Source organism: Pristiophorus japonicus, chromosome 23 (genome assembly GCF_044704955.1).
Source record: "Pristiophorus japonicus isolate sPriJap1 chromosome 23, sPriJap1.hap1, whole genome shotgun sequence".
NCBI lineage: Eukaryota > Metazoa > Chordata > Chondrichthyes > Pristiophoridae > Pristiophorus > Pristiophorus japonicus.
Window position 1 is genome coordinate 1,030,792 of NC_091999.1, and position 20,454 is coordinate 1,051,245.

The 20,454-nt window shown below is 50.0% G+C and overlaps 1 protein-coding gene across 1 annotated transcript in view; it reads left to right on the top strand.

Moving 5' to 3' along the window:
* Positions 1-21: 21 nt before the first annotated feature.
* The window catches only part of LOC139235675 (elastin-like), a 27,205-nt gene continuing 6,772 nt past the window's right edge, over positions 22-20,454 (top strand). The window contains exon 1 of the mRNA XM_070866715.1: positions 22-460. The gene's annotated coding sequence lies outside the window, so the exon portion shown is untranslated. The remainder of the gene's footprint in view (positions 461-20,454) is intronic.

A 20,454-nucleotide genomic window follows, 5' to 3' on the forward strand; every position in this document is an offset into this window, starting at 1 on the left:
TGCAACGTGCCTTTAAAGACTGACGAGAGGTGTTTTATTGGACAAGTAGAGTTGCTGTTTGTGTGTGAGATTTATTTCTGTGTGTGTCTGTCTCTCTCAGTCTCTCTGCCTCTTTCTATGCTAATTCTGCCCTCTCTTGGAGAGCGTGTCGCCCTGGGATCCCTCTGAGAGACTGACTTTTCCATGAATGCAGAGCCCCATTCAATTCCCTGTTTTTTAAAGAGAGAGAGAGCAAACTACAGTGTGTGTGTGTGAGAGAGAGAAAAAAAAACAAGGGCTAAGAGCAGCCAACAAAAAAATCCCCCCCCCCATAAACCAGCGCCTTTCCAAAATTAAAAGCAAAACTAAAGACATTGTTTTAACAAACAACCTCAAACCTTCAGTCAGATGGACAGAGGCAGAAAAAGGGACATTTAATTGGGTGCGAATTTTTTGCTGAGACCTCCTCGGCACTCACAAGGTAAGACCCTGTTTATTTTTTCTTCCTCGCTGATTTCCTTCTCGAGAATGTTGTTTCAATCCAGGACTGTTTAGGAGGGGGGCTTTCTTTTTAAACTCCTCGCAATTAAAATGCACATTTCAGGGAGAGAGAGAGAGAGAGAGAGCGAGCTAGAATATAAATAAATCTCCGCTGAAGATGGCGACTGTTTGGGGGGGTTGGTGGGGGGTTGGGATGGTCAGTGGAGATTTAGGAGGAGGTTAATGTCCGACTGGAGGAAGGAGGGTTGTGGAACAGCGTTCACTCTCACACACGCTGTAAGCTTGCCCAAGATACAATGTGCGCACCTTCAAATTCACAGTAACTTCTCTCATTCCTGCTCTCGTTCTTTCTCTCCTCCCTTGCTCTTTCCTCGTTCTTTCCTTCTCCCATTCTCTCTCTTTCCTTCTCTCTCGCTCTCCTTCTGTTCCTTCTCACATTCTCCCTCTCTTTCTATCTCTCTCTTTCCTGCTCTCTTTTCTTCCTTCCCTCTCGCTCTCCTTCTCTCCTGCTCCCATTCTCTCTCTTTCCTTCTCTCTTTTCTTCCTTCCCCCTCTCCTTCTCTCGTTCCTTCTCTCCTGCTCCCATTCTCTCTCTTTCTATCTCTCTCGTTCCTTCTCTCTTTTCTTCCTTCCCCCTCTCCTTCGCTCGTTCCTTCTCTCCTGCTCCCATTCTCTCTTTCCTTATCTCTCTTTTCTTCCTTCCCCCTCTCCTTCTCTTGTTCCTTCTCTCCTGTTCCCATTCTCTCTTTCCTTCTCTCTCTTTTCATCCTTCCCCCTCTCCTTCTCTTGTTCCTTCTCTCCTGTTCCCATTCTCTCTTTCCTTCTCTCTCTTTTCATCCTTCCCCCTCTCCTGCTCCCATTCTCTTTCCTTCTCTCTTTTCTTCCTTCCCTCTCTCTCGCTCTCCTTCTCTCCTGCTCCCATTCTCTCCCTTTACTTCTATCTCTCTCTCTTTCGTTCCTTCCCTCTCTCTTTCCTCTCGCTCTCCTGCTCCCATTCTCTTTCCTTTCCTCTTTCCTTCTCGCTTTCTTTCCTTCGCTTTCCTCTCTCGCTCACTTTCCTTCTCTCTTTCTTTCATCTCCTCCCGCGCGCTCTCTCTCTCCCCGTCCCTCTCTTGCTCTCCTTCGCTCCTCTTTCTTCTCTTCTCTCTTTCTTGCTCTCCTTCTCTCCCTCTCTCCCTTGCCCAGGGACTCCCAGAGGCTGAGGATCGTCAGTTTCCGCTTGAAATTGACCTACGTTTCCTCCTCCTCTTTCCCATTTGATATATTTTTTGTTGTTATTAATTTGCGAGTTTTCACCGGCCTCTTTCAGCTCGCCTGCAGGGGCGGGGAGGAGTTTGGACAGGGAGGTGAGGTGCTGCGAAAGATCTTTCCTCTGTGCAATGTAGCTCGTCTTTAAATGTCCATTTCTTTCTTATCTCCCTTTTAAACTTAGCATTTTAATCTCAAACAAGGGAACTTTTAAGCTTCATTCATTTTGTTCTTGCAAAACCAACTTTTTATATACATAGATTTTCTAGCCCTGGAAAGATTTTTTTTGGAAGTCTTCAGAAATTTGCAATGGCTTTTATTTTCAATTTCCCCCTCTGTGCTCAAATGCAGCAAGCGATTCACCCCATGTGATGGCAGCTAATGGTAGCGCCCCCTCCCAGCAACAAGAATTAGAGGGCAGACACTGTTTAAAGGGGCAGTGCTTTAAAGGGGAAAGCTTTACAATAAAATTTGGGTTGGAATTTATTTCATAAGGCTCCTTTCTCCCGCAGATCGAAGCCTCACATGCTCCCCACCCAGATTTAATTCAGGAAATAAAAGACTTGGGTTTATATAGCGCCTTTCACGACCACCGGACGTCTCAAAGCGCTTTACAGCCAATGAAGTACTTTTGGAGTGTAGTCACTGTTGTAATGTGGGAAACGCGGCAGTTAATTTGTGCACAGCAAGCTCCCACACAGCAATGTGATAATGACCAGATAATCTGTTATGTTGATTGAGGGATAAATCTTGGCCCCAGGACACCGGGGATAACTCCCCCGCTCTTCTTCGAAATAGTGCCATCGGATCTTTTACGTCCGCCTGAGGCTAACTTTTTAGTTCTTATTCACATTTTACTTCAATTACTGAAGTTAAAAAATTACGGGTCTCTTTCTTTTTTAACATCTCGGTTTAACATCTCATCCAAAAGATGATGTGCAGAGTATAAGAAAGAACTTGCCTTTTATAGCACCTCTCACCACCTCATAAGAAATAGGAGCAGGAGTCGGCCATTCGGCCCCTCGAGCCTGCTCCGCCATTCAATAAGATCATGGCTGATCCGATCATGGACTCAGCTCCACTTCCCCGCCCGCTCCCCATAACCCTTCACTCACTTATCGCTCAAAAATCTGTCTATCTCCACCTTAAATATATTCAATGACCCAGCCTCCACAGCTCTCTGGGGCAGAGAATTCCACAGATTTACAACCCTCTGAGAGAAGAAATTCCTCCTCATCTCAGTTTTAAATGGGCCCCTAATTCTAAGATTATGTCCCCTAGTTTTAGTCTCCCCTATCAGTGGAAACATCCTCTCTGCATCCACCTTGTCGAGCCCCCTCATAATCTTATACGTTTCGATAAGATCACCTCTCATTCTTCTGAATTCCAATGAGTAGAGGCCCAACCTCCTCAACCTTTCCTCATAAGTCAACCCCCTCATCCCCGGATATACTGCCTTCAAAGCAAGTATATCCTTTCGTAAATATGGATACCTTATATAACTGTAGCAGGACTTCCCTGCTTTTATACTCCATCCCCTTTGCAATAAAGGCCAAGATACCATTGGCCTTCCTGATCACTTGCTGTATCTGCATACGATCCTTTTGTGTTTCATGCACAAGTACCCCTAGTTCCAGCTGTACTGCGGCACTTTGAAATCTTTCTCCATTTAAATAATAACTTGCTCTTTGACTTTTTTCTGCCAAAGTGCATGACCTCACACTTTCCAACATTATACTCCATCTACCAAATTTTTGCCCACTCAGTGAGCCTGTCTATGTCCTTTTGCAGATTTTCTGTGTCCTCCTCACACATTGCTTTTCCTCCCATCTTTGTGTCGTCAGCAAACTTGGCTACGTTACACTCAGTCTCTTCTTCCAAGTTGTTAATATAGATTGTAAATAGTTGGGGTCCCAGCACTGATCCCTGCCGCACCCCACTAGTTACTGGTTGCCAACCAGAGAATGAACCATTTATCCCGACTCTCTGTTCTCTGTTAGTTAGCCAATCCTCTATCCATGCTAATATATTACCCCCAACCCCATGAACTTTTATCTTGTACAGTAACCTTTTATGTGGCACCTTGTCAAATGCCTTCTGGAAATCCAAATACACCACATCCACTGGTTCCCCCTTATCCACCCTGTTCGTTGCATCCTCAAAGAACTCCAGAAAATTACAGGGATCAATCTAGTGAACCTCTGTTGCACCGCCTCCAAGGCAGGTGTTCTTTCTCAGATAAAGAGACCCGAACTGTGTACGGTACTCCAGGTGTGGTCTCACCAAGGCCCTGTACAATTGTAATAAGACTTCCTTATTCTTGAACTCCAACCCTATAGCAATAAAGAACAACAAGTCATTTGCCTTCCTAATTGCTTGCTGTACCTGCATGCTAACTTTCTGTGCTTCCTGTACGAGGACCCCCAAATCTCTCTGTACACCAACATTTAATAGAGTGAGACCCACGGAGCCACGGCTAGAAGGAATTGTGTGAGATGTACAGGTCAGTATAGGTGGTCCTGGAGAAATAATGTGAAGTGATACATAGGAACAGGAGTAAGCCACTCAGCCGCTCGGGCCTGTTAGATAGGAACAGGAGGAGGTCATTCAGCCCCTCGAGCCTGTTACATAGGAACAGGAGGAGGCCATTCAGCCCCTCGAGCCTGTTACATAGGAACAGGTGGAGGCCATTCAGCCCCTCGAGCCTGTTACATAGGAACAGGAGGAGGCCATTCAGCCCCTCGAGCCTGTTACATAGGAACAGGAGGAGGCCATTCAGCCCCTCGAGCCTGTTACATAGGAACAGGAGGAGGCCATTCAGCCCCTCGAGCCTGTTCCATAGGAATAGGAGGAGCCCATTCAGCCCCTCGAGCCTGTTACATAGGAACAGGAGGAGGCCATTCAGCCCCTCAAGCCTGTTACACAGGAACAGGAGGAGGCCATTCAGCCCCTCGAGCCTGTTACATAGGAACAGGAGGAGGCCATTCAGCCCCTCGAGCCTGTTACACAGGAACAGGAGGAGGCCATTCAGCCCCTCGAGCCTGTTACATAGGAACAGGAGGAGGCCATTCAGCCCCTCGAGCCTGTTACACAGGAACAGGAGGAGGCCATTCAGCCCCTCGAACCTGCTTCACCATTCAATCATATCATGGCTGATCTCAACTCCATTACCCTCCCTTGCTCTACATAACTTGATACACTTACCCAACAAAAATCTATCCATCCCAGTCTTGAAAGCTCAAATTGACTCCCCCCCCACTAGCATCCACAGCCTTTTGGGGAAGAGAGTTCCAGATTCCCACTACCCTTTGTGTGAAGAAGTGCTTCCCGACATCACCCCTGAATGGCCTGGCTCTAATTTTAAGGTTATGCCCTCTTGTTCTGGACTGCCCCGCCAGACTTGCATTTATATAGCGCCTATAACGACTATCGGACGTCTCAAACCTTTACAGCCAATGAAGTACTTTGGAGTGCAGACACTGTTGTAATGTGGGAAATGCGGCAGTCAATTAGTGCACAGCAAGCTCCCACAAACAGCAATGTGATGATGACCACATAATCTGTGTTTGAGGGATAAATATTGGCCCCAGGACACCTCTCCTGCTCTTCTTTGAAATAGCAGCCGTGGGATATTTTACATCCACCTGAGAGCAGACGGGGCCTCGATTTAACATCTCATCCAAAAGACACCACTTCCAACAGTGCAGTGCTCCCTCAGCATTGCACTAGAGTGTCAACCCGGATTTATGTGTTCAAGTCCTGAAGCAGGATTTGAACCCACAATCTCAGACTCCAAGGCAAGAGTGCTACCCACTGAGCCACAGCTGACATGTAGCTTTGACCTCATTGAATTCTTTAATCACCTTAAACACCTCGATTAGATCACCCTTTAATCCTCGATACTCGAGGGAATACAAGCCCAGTCTATGCAGCCGGCCCTCATAATTTAACCCTTTTAGCCCCGGTATCAGTCTGGTGAATCTGCACTGCAGCCCCTCCAAGGAGTAGGGGCCTGAATTTGCGGTCAGCAGGAGTCTTCGTCTTCTTAGACGGTCCCTCGAATCGAGGATGACTTGCTTCCACGCCAAAAAGGGATGAGTTCAATGAGTTCACCGGTGTTTCAATGAAGGACCTAATATTCCAGATCCCAAACTACATGTTGAAGGGTGGAACTTGCCTGTGGGTGGATTTGTTTAACGTGGGGTGACCGTTGCACACCAGCCACCACACGGGGCTTGACAGAGCGAGGTCTTGGTCCAGTGGCAAGGGTTAACCAGGACGACTGGAGACAAGCTCTGCTGCACGGACCCAGTGGGCACACATATCGCACAGTGTGGGCTGGGCCCGTGCTGTCCCTGGGCCCCTCGCCTCTCCTGGGCCCCGAACTCACGCCTCTCCTGGGCCCCGATCACGTCCCTCGACAATCTCTCACCGCTCCTTCGCCCCCTGACCTCGTCGCTCCTGCTGTACCTGCCCACGCTCCAATCACCGACCTGGGTTACGGTGACGTCCAATCCAGTCGCCCCCCCTCACAGCTGTCACCCCCCTGGACCAGCTCGTGCTGCACCTTGCAGTGGTATCATCATCATAGGCAGTCCCTCGGAATCGAGGAAGACTTGCTTCCGCTCCTGAAGTGGGTTCTTTGGTGGCTGAACAGTCCAATACGAGAGCCACGGACTCTGTCACAGGTGGGACAGACAGTGGTTGAGGGAAAGGGAGGGTGGGGCTGGTTTGCCGCGCGCTCCTTCCGCTGCCTGCGCTTGGTTTTGCACGCTCTCGGTGTTGAGACTCGAGGTGCTCAGCGCCCTCTCGGATGCACTTCTTCCACTTCGGGCGGTCTTGGGCCAGGAACTCCCAGATGTCAGTGGGGATGTCGCATTTTATCAGGGAGGCTTTGAGTGTGTCGTTGCAGTGTTTCCGCTGCCCACCTTTGGCTCATTTGCCGTGAAGGAGCTCCGAGTAGAGCGCTTGCTTTGGGAGTCTTGTGTCTGGCATGCGGACTATGTAGCCCTCCCAGCGGAGCTGGTCGAGTGTGTGGTCAGTGCTTCAATGCTGGGGATGTTGGCCTGGTCGAGGACACTAACATTGATATACCTGTCCTCCCAGGGGATTTGTAGGATCATGCAGAGACAGCGTTGGTGATATTTCTCCAGCAACTTGAGGTGTCTATTGTACATGATCCATGTCTCTGAGGCGTATAGGAGGGCGGGTATTACTACAACCCTGTAGACCATGAGCTTGGTGGTAGATTTGAGGGCCTGGTCTTCAAACATTCTTTTCCTCAGGCGGCCGAAGGCTGCACTGCCGCACTGGAGGCGGTGTTGGATCTCGTTGTCGATGCCTGCCCTTGTTGATAGGAGGCTACCGATATATGGGAAGTGGTCCACGTTGTCCAGGGCCGCGCCATGGATCTTGATGACTGGGGGGCAGTGCTGTGCGGTGAGGACAGGCTGGTGGAGGACCTTTGTCTTACGGATGTTTAGCGTAAGACCCATGCATTCATGCTCCTCAGTAAATACGTCGACTTATGTCCTGGAGTGCAGCCTCTGTGTGTGCACAGACACAGGCATCGTCTGCGTACTGCAGCTTGATGACAGAGGTTGGGGTGGTCTTGGACCTGGCCTGGAGGCGGCGTAGGTTAAACAGCTTCCCACTGGTTCTGTAGTTTAGTTCCACTCCAGTGGGGAGCTTGTTGACTGTGAGGTGGAGATTGAGAAGAGGGTTGGGGCGAACACACAGCCCTGTTTGACCCCGGTCTGGACGTGGATTGGGTCTGTGATGGATCCGTTGGTAAGGATCACGGCCTGCATGTCATCATGGAACAGGCGGAGAATGGTGACGTACTTCAGGGGGCATCCGAAACGGAGGAGGACGCTCCGTAGGCCCTCGCGGTTGACAGTGTCAAAGGCCTTTGTAAGGTCGAAGAAGGCCGTGTATAAGGGCTGGCGCTGCTCCCTGCATTTATCCTGCGGATGTCGCGCTGCACTTTGCAGTGGTATGCAGCCACGCTGTCCAGGGCACTGCTCCTTTTATGGCCCTGACCTGCCGCGGGCGGCTCCTCACAGGAAGTAAGGAGTACGATGCCTACTTCGCAAGGAAATTCACACCTACTCTGAGCGATGCTCCCTGCAAGAACTTGCTTCCAAGCGCTTGCAGAGTTCCGCACAGCCCACTCCCCGCGGAGCCCAGGGGCGCGCTGCTGTGCGTATGCGAACCTGGGATCACGTGGGGCGGTGGTAGTTTTACTGCCTGACTCTTCGCCAGTTGCCAATACAATACTCCCGAAGTGGTGTGGTCCTGGCCTGCGAGACCATCAGCAGGCCGGGGCCATTGGAGGGAGCAGCGCGTGCTGCTGCAGGAGCAGTGAGGTCGGGGCGAAGGAGCGGCGAGAGTTTGTAGAGGGACGTGATCGGGGCCTAGGAGAGGCGAGGGCCCAGGGGCAGCACACTGTGCGATACGTGCGCGCACTCGGTCCGTGCAGCAGAGCTGGTCTCCAGTTAGTCCTGGTTAATCCTTGCCACTGGTCCAAGACCGAGCTCTGACAAGCCCGAGTGGTGGCTGGTGTGCAACGGTCACCCCACATTAAAAAAATCCACCCACATGCATCTTCCACCCTTCAACATGTAGTTCAGGATCCGGAATATTAGGTCCTTCATTGAAACACCTGTAAGAACTGTCAGAACTGTCATTTTCTTTTGGCATGGAAGCAAGTCATCCTCGTTCAGAGGGACTGCCTATTAGTGTAGGAAATGCGGCAGCTAATTTGCGCACAGCAAGCTCCCACAAACAGCAATGTGATAATGACCAGATGATCTGCTTCTTGTGCTGCTGATTGAGGGATAAGTATTGGCCCCAGGACACCGGGGATAACTCCCCCTGCTCTTCTTCCAAATAGTGGCCCTGGGATCTGTTACGTCCGCCTGAGAGAGCAGACGGGGCCTCGGTTTAACGTCTCATCCGAAAGATGGCACCTCCCTCAGCACTGCACTGGGAGTGTCGGTCTGGATTTACGTGCTCAGGTCCCTGGAGTGGGACTGGAACCCACAACCTCCTGACTCAGAGGCGAGGGTGCTGCCCGCATAACAAACGTTTATTACAAATCTTCTTTTAAAACAAGTATTGCAAAACTTTCATTGTGCCGATTTATGCTATTACAAATTTCTCATTGTAACAATAGGCGCAGATCGCTCATCATAACAAAACTCTGTTACTACAAACTATGTTATGTAAAAAATAATTGCCACAAACTATGCAATGTAAAAAATAATCTGATACTAAAAGGCTGGCATTATAATAAATTCTGTTATTGTAACCTTCTCATGGTAACAATGTGTTATTGTAAATCTCTCATTAGAACAAAGGATGTTTATTCAAATATAAAAACCGAAAAAGCTGGAAATACTCAGCAGGTCAGGCAGCATCTGTAGAGAAACAGAGCTAACATTTCAGCTTGGTGACCCTTCATCAGAACTGTCCCTTTAATTCCCCGCTCCACTCGCACTCTGACCTCTCTGTCCTCGGCCTCCTGCACTGTTCCAATGAAGCTCAACGCAAGCTCGAGGAACAGCATCTCATCTTTCGTTTAGGCACTTTACAGCCTTCTGCACTCAACGTCTTAGAATCACAGAAATTTACAGCAGGGAGGGAGGCCATTTCGGCCCATCGTGTCCACGCCGGTCGACCAAGAGCTACCCAGCCGAATCCCACTTTCCCGCTCTGGGTCCGTAGCCCTGTGGGTTACGGCACCACAGGGGCACATCCAGGTACTTTTTAAATGTGGTGAGGGTTTCTGCCTCTACCCCCCTTTCAGGCCGTGAGTTCCACCCCAGACCCCCACCGCCCTCTGGGTGAAGACATTTCCCTCAAATCCCCTCTAAACCTCCCCCCAATTACTTTAAATCTCTGCCCCCTGGTTGTTGACCCGTCTGCCAAGGGAAACAGGTCCTTCCTGTCCGCTCTATCCAGGCCCCTCATCATTTTATACACCTCAATCAGGTCTCCCCTCAGCCTTCAATCTTTCCTCGTAGCTAAAATTCTCCAGTCCAGGCAACATCCTTGTAAACCTCCTCTGTACCCTCTCTAGTGCAATCACATCCTTCCTGTAATGTGGTGACATCGAGTTCAACAATTTCAGACCCCAACCCCTGCCCTTATTTTTAAAACTATTTTCTCTCTTTCTCACGGCAACTGTTGATGATTCTGCCATCGCCATTTACACCCTATCTCGACTCATCTTTTGTTCCTTAACTTGTCCCATTACCATCTTCTTTTGTCTCTCTAATCTCTCCTGCCTTCCACCCTATCACCGACCTTCCCTTTTGTTCTTTCCACTCCCCCCCCTCCTTTCCCTGCCCCCTACACTTGCTTAAAAACCTTTTACATCTCTAACTTTTGCCAGTTCTGACAAAGGGTCACCTACCTGAAACGTTAACTCAGTTTCTCTCTCCACAGGTGCCGCTGAGTATTTCTGTTTTTATTTCAGATTTCCAGTATCTGAAGTATTTTGCTGTTGTATGTTTATTTAAAATTCACAAACATCAGTTGTTACAAACCTCATATAACACATACTGTCAATGCAAGTCTCTCATTACTTTATACTCCGATTAATAACTTCTCATTGAAAAATGGTTAAAAACCATTTAAAGCTTTATTCAGTGTGTTCACAAACACTGCATTTTGATAACCTCTTAAAACAAATCTCACATTATAGTACTGTCTTGTTAGGGATCATTTGGTTATTACAATTTTCGGTCCCCTTACACTGTGTCTGTTTGCACAAGACTTAAAACTACAGTAGGTGGGCAATTAGCCCAACTTTTCCCCAGCACGCTGATTTAAGAACATAATAACATAAACAAATAGGAGCAGGAGTCGGCCATTCGGCCCCTCGAGCCTGCTCCACCATTCAATAAGATCATGGCTGATCTGATCATGGACTCAGCTCCACTTCCCCGCCCGCTCCCCATAACCCTTCACTCCCTTATCGCTCAGAAATCTGTCTATCTCCACCTTGAATATATTCAATGACCCAGCCCCCACAGCTCTCTGGGGCAGAGAATTCCACAGATTTACAACCCTCTGAGAGAAGAAATTCCTCCTCATCTCAGTTTTAAATGGGCAACTCCTTATTCTGAGACTTTGCTCCCTAGTTCTAGATTTCCTCACGAGGGGAAACATCCTCTCTGCATCCACCTTGTCGAGCCCCCTCAGTATCTTATACGTTTCAATAAGATCACCTCTCATTCTTCTAAACTCCAATGAGTACAGGCCCAACCTGCTCAACCTTTCCTCATAAGACAACCCCTTCATCTCAGGAATCAACCGAGTGAACCTTCTCTGAGCTGCCTCCAAAGCAAGTGTATCCTTCCTTAAATACGGAGACCAAAACTGTACGCAGTACTCCAGGTGTGGCCTCACCAACAACTAGATTTGTATGAGGAAGTGAAATACGCCGCCAATCCTATGCATAGTCGGTACGTGAGAGATCGCAAGTTCGGGATTTAACATCTGCGCCAATTTCACTTCCCTGTACTCTGTTGGTGTATTCTGAGAGTACGCTGTCATACCAACTGCAAATTCAGGGCCAATATATTGTTCCTGAGGTGCGGTGCCCAGGACTGAATGCAGTTCTCCAGCTAGGGTCTAAACCTGAGCTCTGTATAACTGAAGCATAACTTCTACCCCTTTGAATTCCAGTTCTCAAGATAAAGGCCAACATCCCATTAGTCTTTTTTCATCACTTTTTGGATTCTGAAACGTGGCGGAGGTTTTAAATGGGGGGGGGTGATGGGGAAACAGGAGTTTGCTACACAATTACACGGGACATTAAAAGTGGGTGGGCAGATAGACGGTAGATATTGTTCAATGTAGAACACACCTTGATTAATGTGCACAGTTTGGGTCTCCTTATCTAAGGAAGGATATACTTGCCTTGGAGGCGGTGCAACGGACATTCACCAGGCTGATTCCTGGGATGAGAGGACTGTCCTGTGACGAGAGATTGTGTAGAATGGGCCGATACTCTCTGTAGTTTAGAAGAATGAGAGGTGATCTCATTGAAAGATACAGATTTCTAAAAGGGATTGACAGGGGAGATGCTGAGAGGTTGTTTCCCCTGGTTGGAGTGTCTAGAACCAGGGGGCACAGTCTCAGGATAAGGGGTCGGCCATTTAAGACAGAGACGAGGAAGAATTTTTTCACTCAGAATATTTTGAATTCTCTGGCCCAGAGGGGTGTGGATGCTGAATCTCTGAATATATTCAAGGCTGAGATAGAGAGACTTTTGGAGTCCAGGGGAACCAAGGGATATGGAGATCGGGCGGGAAAGTGGAGTTGAGGTCAATAATCAGCCATGATCTTATTGAATGGTGGAGCAGGCTTGAAGGGCCGAATGGCCTACTCCTGCTCCTATTTCTTATGTTCTTATGAAAACACGTGAGGCAGAATTTGGAAGAAGCTGGGAAGGAGATGGATCCAGACAGGAAGATTTTAGAATGAGCAGGTTGCTGAAGGGGGTAAGGGCAAGTGACTACGGTCATCAAAAGGCAAACAGAATTCTTAGGCTTGTATTGAGAGCCACGTACAAGGCCTCAGTTCCCTCCACGGTCTCTAAATTGTCAGACTACTTATCTGACATCTAGTACTGGATGAGCAGAAATTTTCTCCAATTAAATATTGGGACGGCCGAAGCCATTGTCTTTGTTCCCCGCCACGAACTCTGTTCCCTGGCCACCGACTACAGCCCTCTCCCTAGCATCTGTCCGAAGCTGAACCAAACAGTTCGCAACCTAGCCATCATATCTGACCCTGAACTGAGCTTCCGGCCACATATCCACGGCATAACTAAGACCACCTATTTCCACCTCCGTAACACCGCCCGTCTCCACCCCTGCTTCAGCTTATCTGCTGCTGAAACCCTCATCCACACCTTTGTTACCCCTGGACTTGACTACTCCCAATGCACTCATAAGAACATAAGAAATAGGAACAGGAGTAGGCCATACAGCCCCTCGAGCCTGCTCCACCATTCAATAAGATCATGGCTGATCTGATCATGGACTCAGCTCCACTTCCCGCCCGCTCCCCATAACCCCTTATTGTTTAAGAAACTGTCTATTTCTGTCTTAAATTTATTCAATGTCCCAGCTTCCACAGCCCACTAAGGCAGTGAATTCCACAGATTTATAACCCTCTTGAGAAGAAATTTCTCCTCATTTCAGTTTTAAATGGGCGGCCCCTTATTCTAAGACCATGCCCCCTAGTTCTAGTCTCCCCTATCAGTGGAAACATCCTCTCTGCATCCACCTTGTCGAGCCCCCTCATTATCTTATACCTTTTGATAAGATCACCTCTGGCCGTGCCTTCTGCTGTAAGGGCCCCAAGCTCTGGATCTCCCTGCCTAAACCTCTCCACCTCTCTTTCCTCCTTTAAGACGCTCCTTAAAATTTATCTCAAGCTTTTGGTCAATCTGTCGTAATTTCTTCATATGAGGCTCAGTATCAAATTTATTTGTTTTGTCTTAAAACACTCCTGTGAAGTGCGTTAGGACGTTTTACTAGGTTAAAGGTGCTATACAAATACAAGTTGCTGTTGTTGTAATGGTGAACTGTACAGGGCCTTAGTGAGGTGCAGTTGGAATATTGTGTACAGTTTAGGGCCTCCCATTATAGGAATGACATAAAAAAAAAGGAAGAGGAGCAGAGAATATTCGCCATGATGGTACCAGGGATGAGGAGTTGGCGGGACACTTGAGAATTAAGATTTTTTTAATGATCTGGGAAGGTTGAGGGGGTGAAGGAGAAATACATACATTTATACAGCACTTTTCCCAATCTCTGCAGGTCCCAAAGCGCTTGACAGCCAATGAATTACTTAGGCATGTGACTCAGCCATATTGTGCATAGTAAGATCCCACAAGTGCACTGAGATGACCAGCCAATCCGTTTTCGCCGGTGTGTATGAGGGAGGCATGTTGGATGCAGAACTCCCCCCCACTAGTATATATTTAATCTGTGCTGTATTTATCCTGCGAGTGTTTGATGGGACAGTGTAGAGGGAGCTTTACTCTGTATCTAACCCCCTGTACCTGCCCTGGGAGTGTTTGATGGGACAGTGTAGAGGGAGCTTTACTCTGTATCTAACCCCCTGTACCTGCCCTGGGAGTGTTTGATGGGACAGTGTAGAGGGAGCTTTACTCTGTATCTAACCCCTTGTACCTGCCCTGGGAGTGTTTGATGGGACAGTGTAGAGGGAGCTTTACTCTGTATCTAACCCGTGCTGTACCTGCCCTGGGAGTGTTTGATGGGACAGTGTAGAGGGAGCTTTACTCTGTATCTAACCCCCTGTACCTGCCCTGGGAGTGTTTGATGGGACAGTGTAGAGGGAGCTTTACTCTGTATCTAACCCCTTGTACCTGCCCTGGGAGTGTTTGGTGGAACAGTGTAGAGGGAGCTTTACTCTGTATCTAACCCCGTGCTGTACCTGCCCTGGGAGTGTTTGATGGGACGGTGTAGAGGGAGCTTTACTCTGTATCTAACCCCCTGTACCTGCCCTGGGAGTGTTTGATGGGACGGTGTAGAGGGAGCTTTACTCTGTATCTAACCCCGTGCTGTACCTGCCCTGGGAGTGTTTGATGGGACAGTATAGAGGGAGCTTTACTCTGTATCTAACCCCGTGCTGTACCTGCCCTGGGAGTGTTTGATGGGACAGTGTAGGGGGAGCTTTACTCTGTATCTAACCCCGTGCTGTACCTGCCCTGGGAGTGTTTGATGGGACGGTGTAGAGGGAGCTTTACTCTGTATCTAACCCCCTGTACCTGCCCTGGGAGTGTTTGATGGGACAGTGTAGAGGGAGCTTTACTCTGTATCTAACCCCGTGCTGTACCTGCCCTGGGAGTGTTTGATGGGACGGTGTAGAGGGAGCTTTACTCTGTATCTAACCCCGTGCTGTACCTGCCCTGGGAGTGTTTGATGGGACGGTGTAGAGGGAGCTTTACTCTGTATCTAACCCCCTGTACCTGCCCTGGGAGTGTTTGATGGGACAGTGTAGAGGGAGCTTTACTCTGTATCTAACCCCGTGCTGTACCTGCCCTGGGAATGTGTGATGGGACAGTGTAGGGGGAGCTTTACTCTGTATCTAACCCCGTGCTGTACCTGCCCTGGGAGTGTTTGGTGGGACAGTGTAGAGGGAGATTTACTCTGTATCTAACCCCGTGCTGTACCTGCCCTAGGAGTGTTTGATGGGACAGTGTAGAGGGAGCTTTACTCTGTATCTAGCCCCCTGTACCTGCCCTGGGAGTGTTTGATGGGACAGTGTGGAGGGAGCTTTACTCTGTATCTAGCCCCCTGTACCTGCCCTGGGAGTGTTTGATGGGACAGTGTAGAGGGAGCTTTACTCTGTATCTAACCCGTGCTGTACCTGACCTGGGAGTGTTTGATGGGACAGTGTAGAGGGAGCTTTACTCTGTATCTAACCCCCTGTACCTGCCCTGGGAGTGTTTGATGGGACAGTGTAGAGGGAGCTTTACTCTGTATCTAACCCGTGCTGTACCTGACCTGGGAGTGTTTGATGGGACAGTGTAGAGGGAGCTTTACTCTGTATCTAGCCCCCTGTACCTGCCCTGGGAGTGTTTGATGGGACAGTGTAGAGGGAGCTTTACTCTGTATCTAACCCGTGCTGTACCTGACCTGGGAGTGTTTGATGGGACAGTGTAGAAGTTGCTTTACTCTATCCGCTGCTGAAACCCTGATCCTTGGATTTGTTACCTCTAGACTCAACTGTTCAAATGCTCTCCTGTCTGGTCTCCCTTCTTCCACCCTCTGTAAACTTTAGCCCATCCTAAATGCTGCTGTCCGTATCCTAATTCGCACCAATCCCGTTCACCCATTACACCTGTTTTTGCTGGCCTACTTTGGCTCCTGGTCTGGCAATGCCACCATTGAATGCCCTCGTGCCTTGAGGTACTGGAGGACAAGCACTGCCCTTGGATCTCACAAGTGAGTGAGGTATCATTGGGGGTTTCTCTTGTTAAAAATTAGTTCATGGGATGTGGGCGTTGCTGGCAAGACCCTCCGGCATTTATTGCCCGTCCCTAATTGCCCCTGGAGAAGGTGGTGGTGAGCCGCCTTCTTGAACCGCTGCAGTCCGTGTGGTGAAGGTGCTCCCACAGTGCTGTTAGGGAGGGAGTTCCAGGATTGTGACCCAGCGACGATGAAGGAACGGCCGATATATTCCCAAGTCGGGATGGTGTGTGACTGGGAGGGGAACGTGGAGGTGGTGGTGTTCCCATGCGCCTGCTGCCCTGGTCCTTCTAGGGGTTAGAGGTCGCGGGTTTGGGAGGTGCTGCCGAAGAAGCCTTGGCCAGTTGCCGCGGTGCATCTTGTAGACGGTGCACACTGCAGCCACGGTGCGCCGGTGGTGGAGGGAGTGAGTGTTGAAGGTGGTGGGTAACGTGTCGATCGAGCGGGGCTGCTTTGTCCTGGATGGTGTCGAGCTTCTCGAGTGTTGTTGGAGCTGCAACTCATCCAGGCAAAGTGGGGAGTGTTCCATCACACTCCTGACTTGTGCCTTGTGGATGGTGGGAAGGCTTTGGGGAGTCAGGAGGTGAGACACTCGCCGCAGAATACCCAGCCTCTGACCCGCTCTTGTAGCCACAGTATTTATGGCTGGTCCGGTTAAGTTTCTGGTCAATGGTGACCCCCAGGATGTTGATGGTGGGGATTCGGCGATGGTGATGTAATTGAATGTCAAGGGTCAGTGGTTAGACTCTCGCTAGTTGGGTAGGTGATATAAGAACATAAGAAATAGGAGCAGGAGTCGGCCATTCGGCCCCTCGAGCCTGCTCCGCTATTCAATAAGATCATGGCTGATCTGATCATGGACTCAGCTCCACTTCCCTGCCCTCTCCCCATATCCCCTCATCCCCCCCATCGTTCAAGAAGCTGTCTATTTCGGTCTTAAATTTATTCAATGACCCAGCCTCCACTGCTCTCTGGAGCAGAGAATTCCACAGATTTATAACCCTCTGGGAGAAGAAATTCCTCCTCATCTCAGTTTTAAATGGGTGGCCCCTTATTCTAAGATTATGCCCCCTAGTTCCAGTCTCCCCCATCAGTGGAAACATCCTCTCTGCATCCACCTTGTCAAACCCCCTCAGAATCATAATCACCTCTCATTCTTCTGAATTCCAATGAGTCGAGGCCCAACCTACTCAATCTTTCCTCATAAGTCAACCCCCTCATGCCCGGGATCAACCGAGTGAACCGTCTCTGAACTGCCTCCAAAGCAAGTATATCCTTTCGTAAATATGGAAACCAAAACTGCACGCAGTACTCCAGGTGTGGCCTCACCAATACCCTGTATAACTGGAGCAAGACTTCGCTGCTTTTATACTCTATCCCTTTTGCAGTAAAGGCAAAGGTACCATTGGCCTTCCTGATCACTTGCTGTACCTGCGTACTATCCTTTTGTGTTTCAGGCACAAGGACCCCCAGGTCCCTCTGTACTGCGGCACTTTGCAATCTTTCTCCATTTAAATAATAACTTGCTCTTTGATTTTTTTCTGCCAAAGTGCATGACCTCACACTTTCCAACATTATACTCCATCTGACAAATTCTTGCCCACTCACTTTCCCTGTCTATGTACTCCTGCAGCCTCTTTATGTCCTCCTCACACATTGCCCTTCCTCCCACCTTTGTACCGTCAGCAAACTTGGCTACGTTCCACTCAGTCCCCTCTTCCAAGTCGTTAATATAGATATATGCCCAATTAAACACTGCAGGTGTACAGGACACCGGGACGCTGCCTCCAGCCCCCTCCCCCCTGCTTTTGACAGGTTCGGGTTCCAAGGACCCACCTCGGAGTTTATTGCTCGCTGTCTGAAGGTGCCTCCGACCTTCAGGCTCTTCGCTGGCTTCTCTCCTGCAGCTGAGGCTTCCAGCCAAACGTGTCTGTGAAAACCAGTTTGGCAACAGCTCCTCATCTCTTTCCGTCTCTCCCTTGCAGTCTTGTCATGTCTCTCTCCCCCTCCATATCCTCACTCCGTTCTCTTTCTCATTCCTCCCTCGCCCACACCGGTCACCCTCCCCCACCTCCCCCCGCCCCTCCCACCCTCCCCAATCACTCTCTCTCTCCCTCCCCACTCACTCACTCTCCCTCCCCCTCACCTCTCCCCCTCTGCCTCTCTCTCCCTCCCCACTCACACTCCTCCTCACCTCTCTATCCCCCTTTCTCTCCCTCCCCCGCTCCCTCCCCCCTCCCCCCCCTTTCTCTCCCTCCTCCTCTCTCTCCTTCCCTCCCTCACTCTCTCCCCCCTCTCTCCCTCCCCCTCTCTCTCCCTCCCCCGCTCCCTCCCCCTCTCTCCCTCCCCCTCTCTCCCTCCCCCTTTCGCTCCCTCCCCCTCTCTCTCCCTCCCCCTCTCTCTCCCTCCCCCCCTCTCCCTCCCCCTCTCTCTCCCTCCCCCCTCTCTCCCTCCCCCCCTCTCTCCCTTCCCCCTCTCTCCCTCCCCCTTTCTCTCCCTCCCCCTCCCCTCGCTCCCTCCTCCTCCGCCTCTCTCCTTCTCCTCGGACTGTCTCCCTCCCCGTCTCTCGCCCCTCCCCCACCCCTCTCTCCCTCCACTCTCTGTCCCCCCATTCTGCCTTGCTCTCCCTCCCCTCTCTCCCTCCACCTTCTCTGCCCCTTTCCCACACCACTTTCTCTCCTCCTCCCCTCTCTCCCAACCCCCTCTCTCCACTCCTCCCTCGTCAACCCCTCCTTCCACCACCTCCTCTTTTTACCCATCCCTATCTCCCCCACCCCACTTTGTCTCTCCCCCACCCCTCTTTCTCTCTCTCTCTCCCTCCCCCACCCCACTCTTCCTCTCCATCTGTTTAATTTCCTGTCCATTCCTTTGTCTTGCTCCCTCTTTCTTCCTCTGCTGCTGTGGGTTTGAGCCCCACTCCAGAGATTCGAGCAAAAATCCAGGGCTGACACTCCAGTACTGCAGTACTGAGGGACGCTGCACTGTTGGAGGTGCCGTCTTTTGGATGAGACGTTAATCGAGACCTGTCTGCTCTCTCAAGAGGACATAAAAGATCCCACGGTCACTATTGGAAGAGCAGGGGAGTTCTCCCCGGTGTCCTGGAGCTAATATTTATCTGCCAACTAGCATCTGGTCATTATCTCATTGCTGTCTGTTGGATCGTGCTGTGCGTAAATTGACTGCTGCGTTTCCTACATTACAACACAAACTACAATTCAAAAAAAGTAAAGAATTGGCTGTAAAGCATTTTGGGATGTCCTGAGTTCGAGAAAGGTGCTATATCAGTGTAGCATTTTCTTTCTTCATTAGGGCTGTTTCTCTAGGGGCTCGTCTCCCCATTAGGGTGTATGCGAGATTTACGTGTGCACTTGAGTGTGCACATCGGATAAGCACGGGGCTCAGTTGTGATGCCTCCCACAGTTGAACAGCTAGCCAACTGTCTGGGCTCTGTGGTGAAGTATAGGGCTGCTTGGGAAAGGCTAGCTGAGAGCGCTGGTGGGGCCTGTCCCCCGGCTAAGGGGAACAGGGAGGAGAGGGGGGGGGTGGTTGCAGGTTTGAATTTGGGGGGGGGGACTTGCACGCGGTGTCTCAGGGTCTCGGGTTCCCTGCCGCATTCCAGTGAGGCTGGGAGTACTGAAGCCACGAGATAGTTCTGTGGCTGCGCGAGAGAGATTGAGGGTCAGAAGGAGAGAGCGCGAGAGAGAGAGCGAGGAGAGAGACACACAGAGATAGCGACAGATAAGAGGGAGATAGACTGATAGAGAGACAGAGTGAGACACACACACACACACACACACACACACACACACCCAGAGGGGGAGAGACAGAGCGAGGGAGAAAGACAGAGAAAGAGAGAGAGACACAGAAAGAGACGGAGACAAAGTCAGAGACAGAGAGAGACACACACACACACACACACACAAGCGGAGAGACAGAGAGAGGTAGAAAGACAGAAAGAGAGAGACACAGAGAGAGAGAGACGGAGACAGAATCAGAGACAGAGAAAGACACACACACATATAGAGGGAGAAAGACAGATAGAGAGAGACACACACTCACACAGTCACACACTCACAGACAGAGAGGCAAATAGAGAGGCAGAGAGAGAGACACACACGGATAGAGGGAGAGACAGATAGAGACAGATAGAGACAGCGAGGGAGAAAGACAGACAGCGAGAGACACATACACAGCGACAGAGAGACACATACACACACACACACACACACAGACAGAGAGAGGACAGACAGAGACAGACATAGACAGAGAGGCAAATAGAGAGGCAGAGAGAGAGACACACACGGATAGAGGGAGAGACAGATAGAGACAGCGAGGGAGAAAGACAGACAGCGAGAGACACAGACACAGCGACAGAGAGACACATACACACACACACACACACACACACAGAGAGAAGGACAGACAGAGACAGACATAGACAGAGAGGGGGAGAATTTCTGTTGAAATAACGCTCTATTCCCATCTAGCAGATTTTTTGGGGGGTGGGGTGAGGGATTGGGGGGGATTGTGAAGCTCGAGTCAGTGAGAGCAAGGGGCTGAAATTTCCCCCGCTGGCTGCTCCGTCAAAAGGCAGGACATTTGTCCTGATGGCAAGAAAGACTGCCAAAGGAAAATACAAAAGGACTTTGGTGCGAAGAAAATTGCTGCCAGCAGAAAATAGCATCTGGGTCAGAGTGTGTCCAGGCTC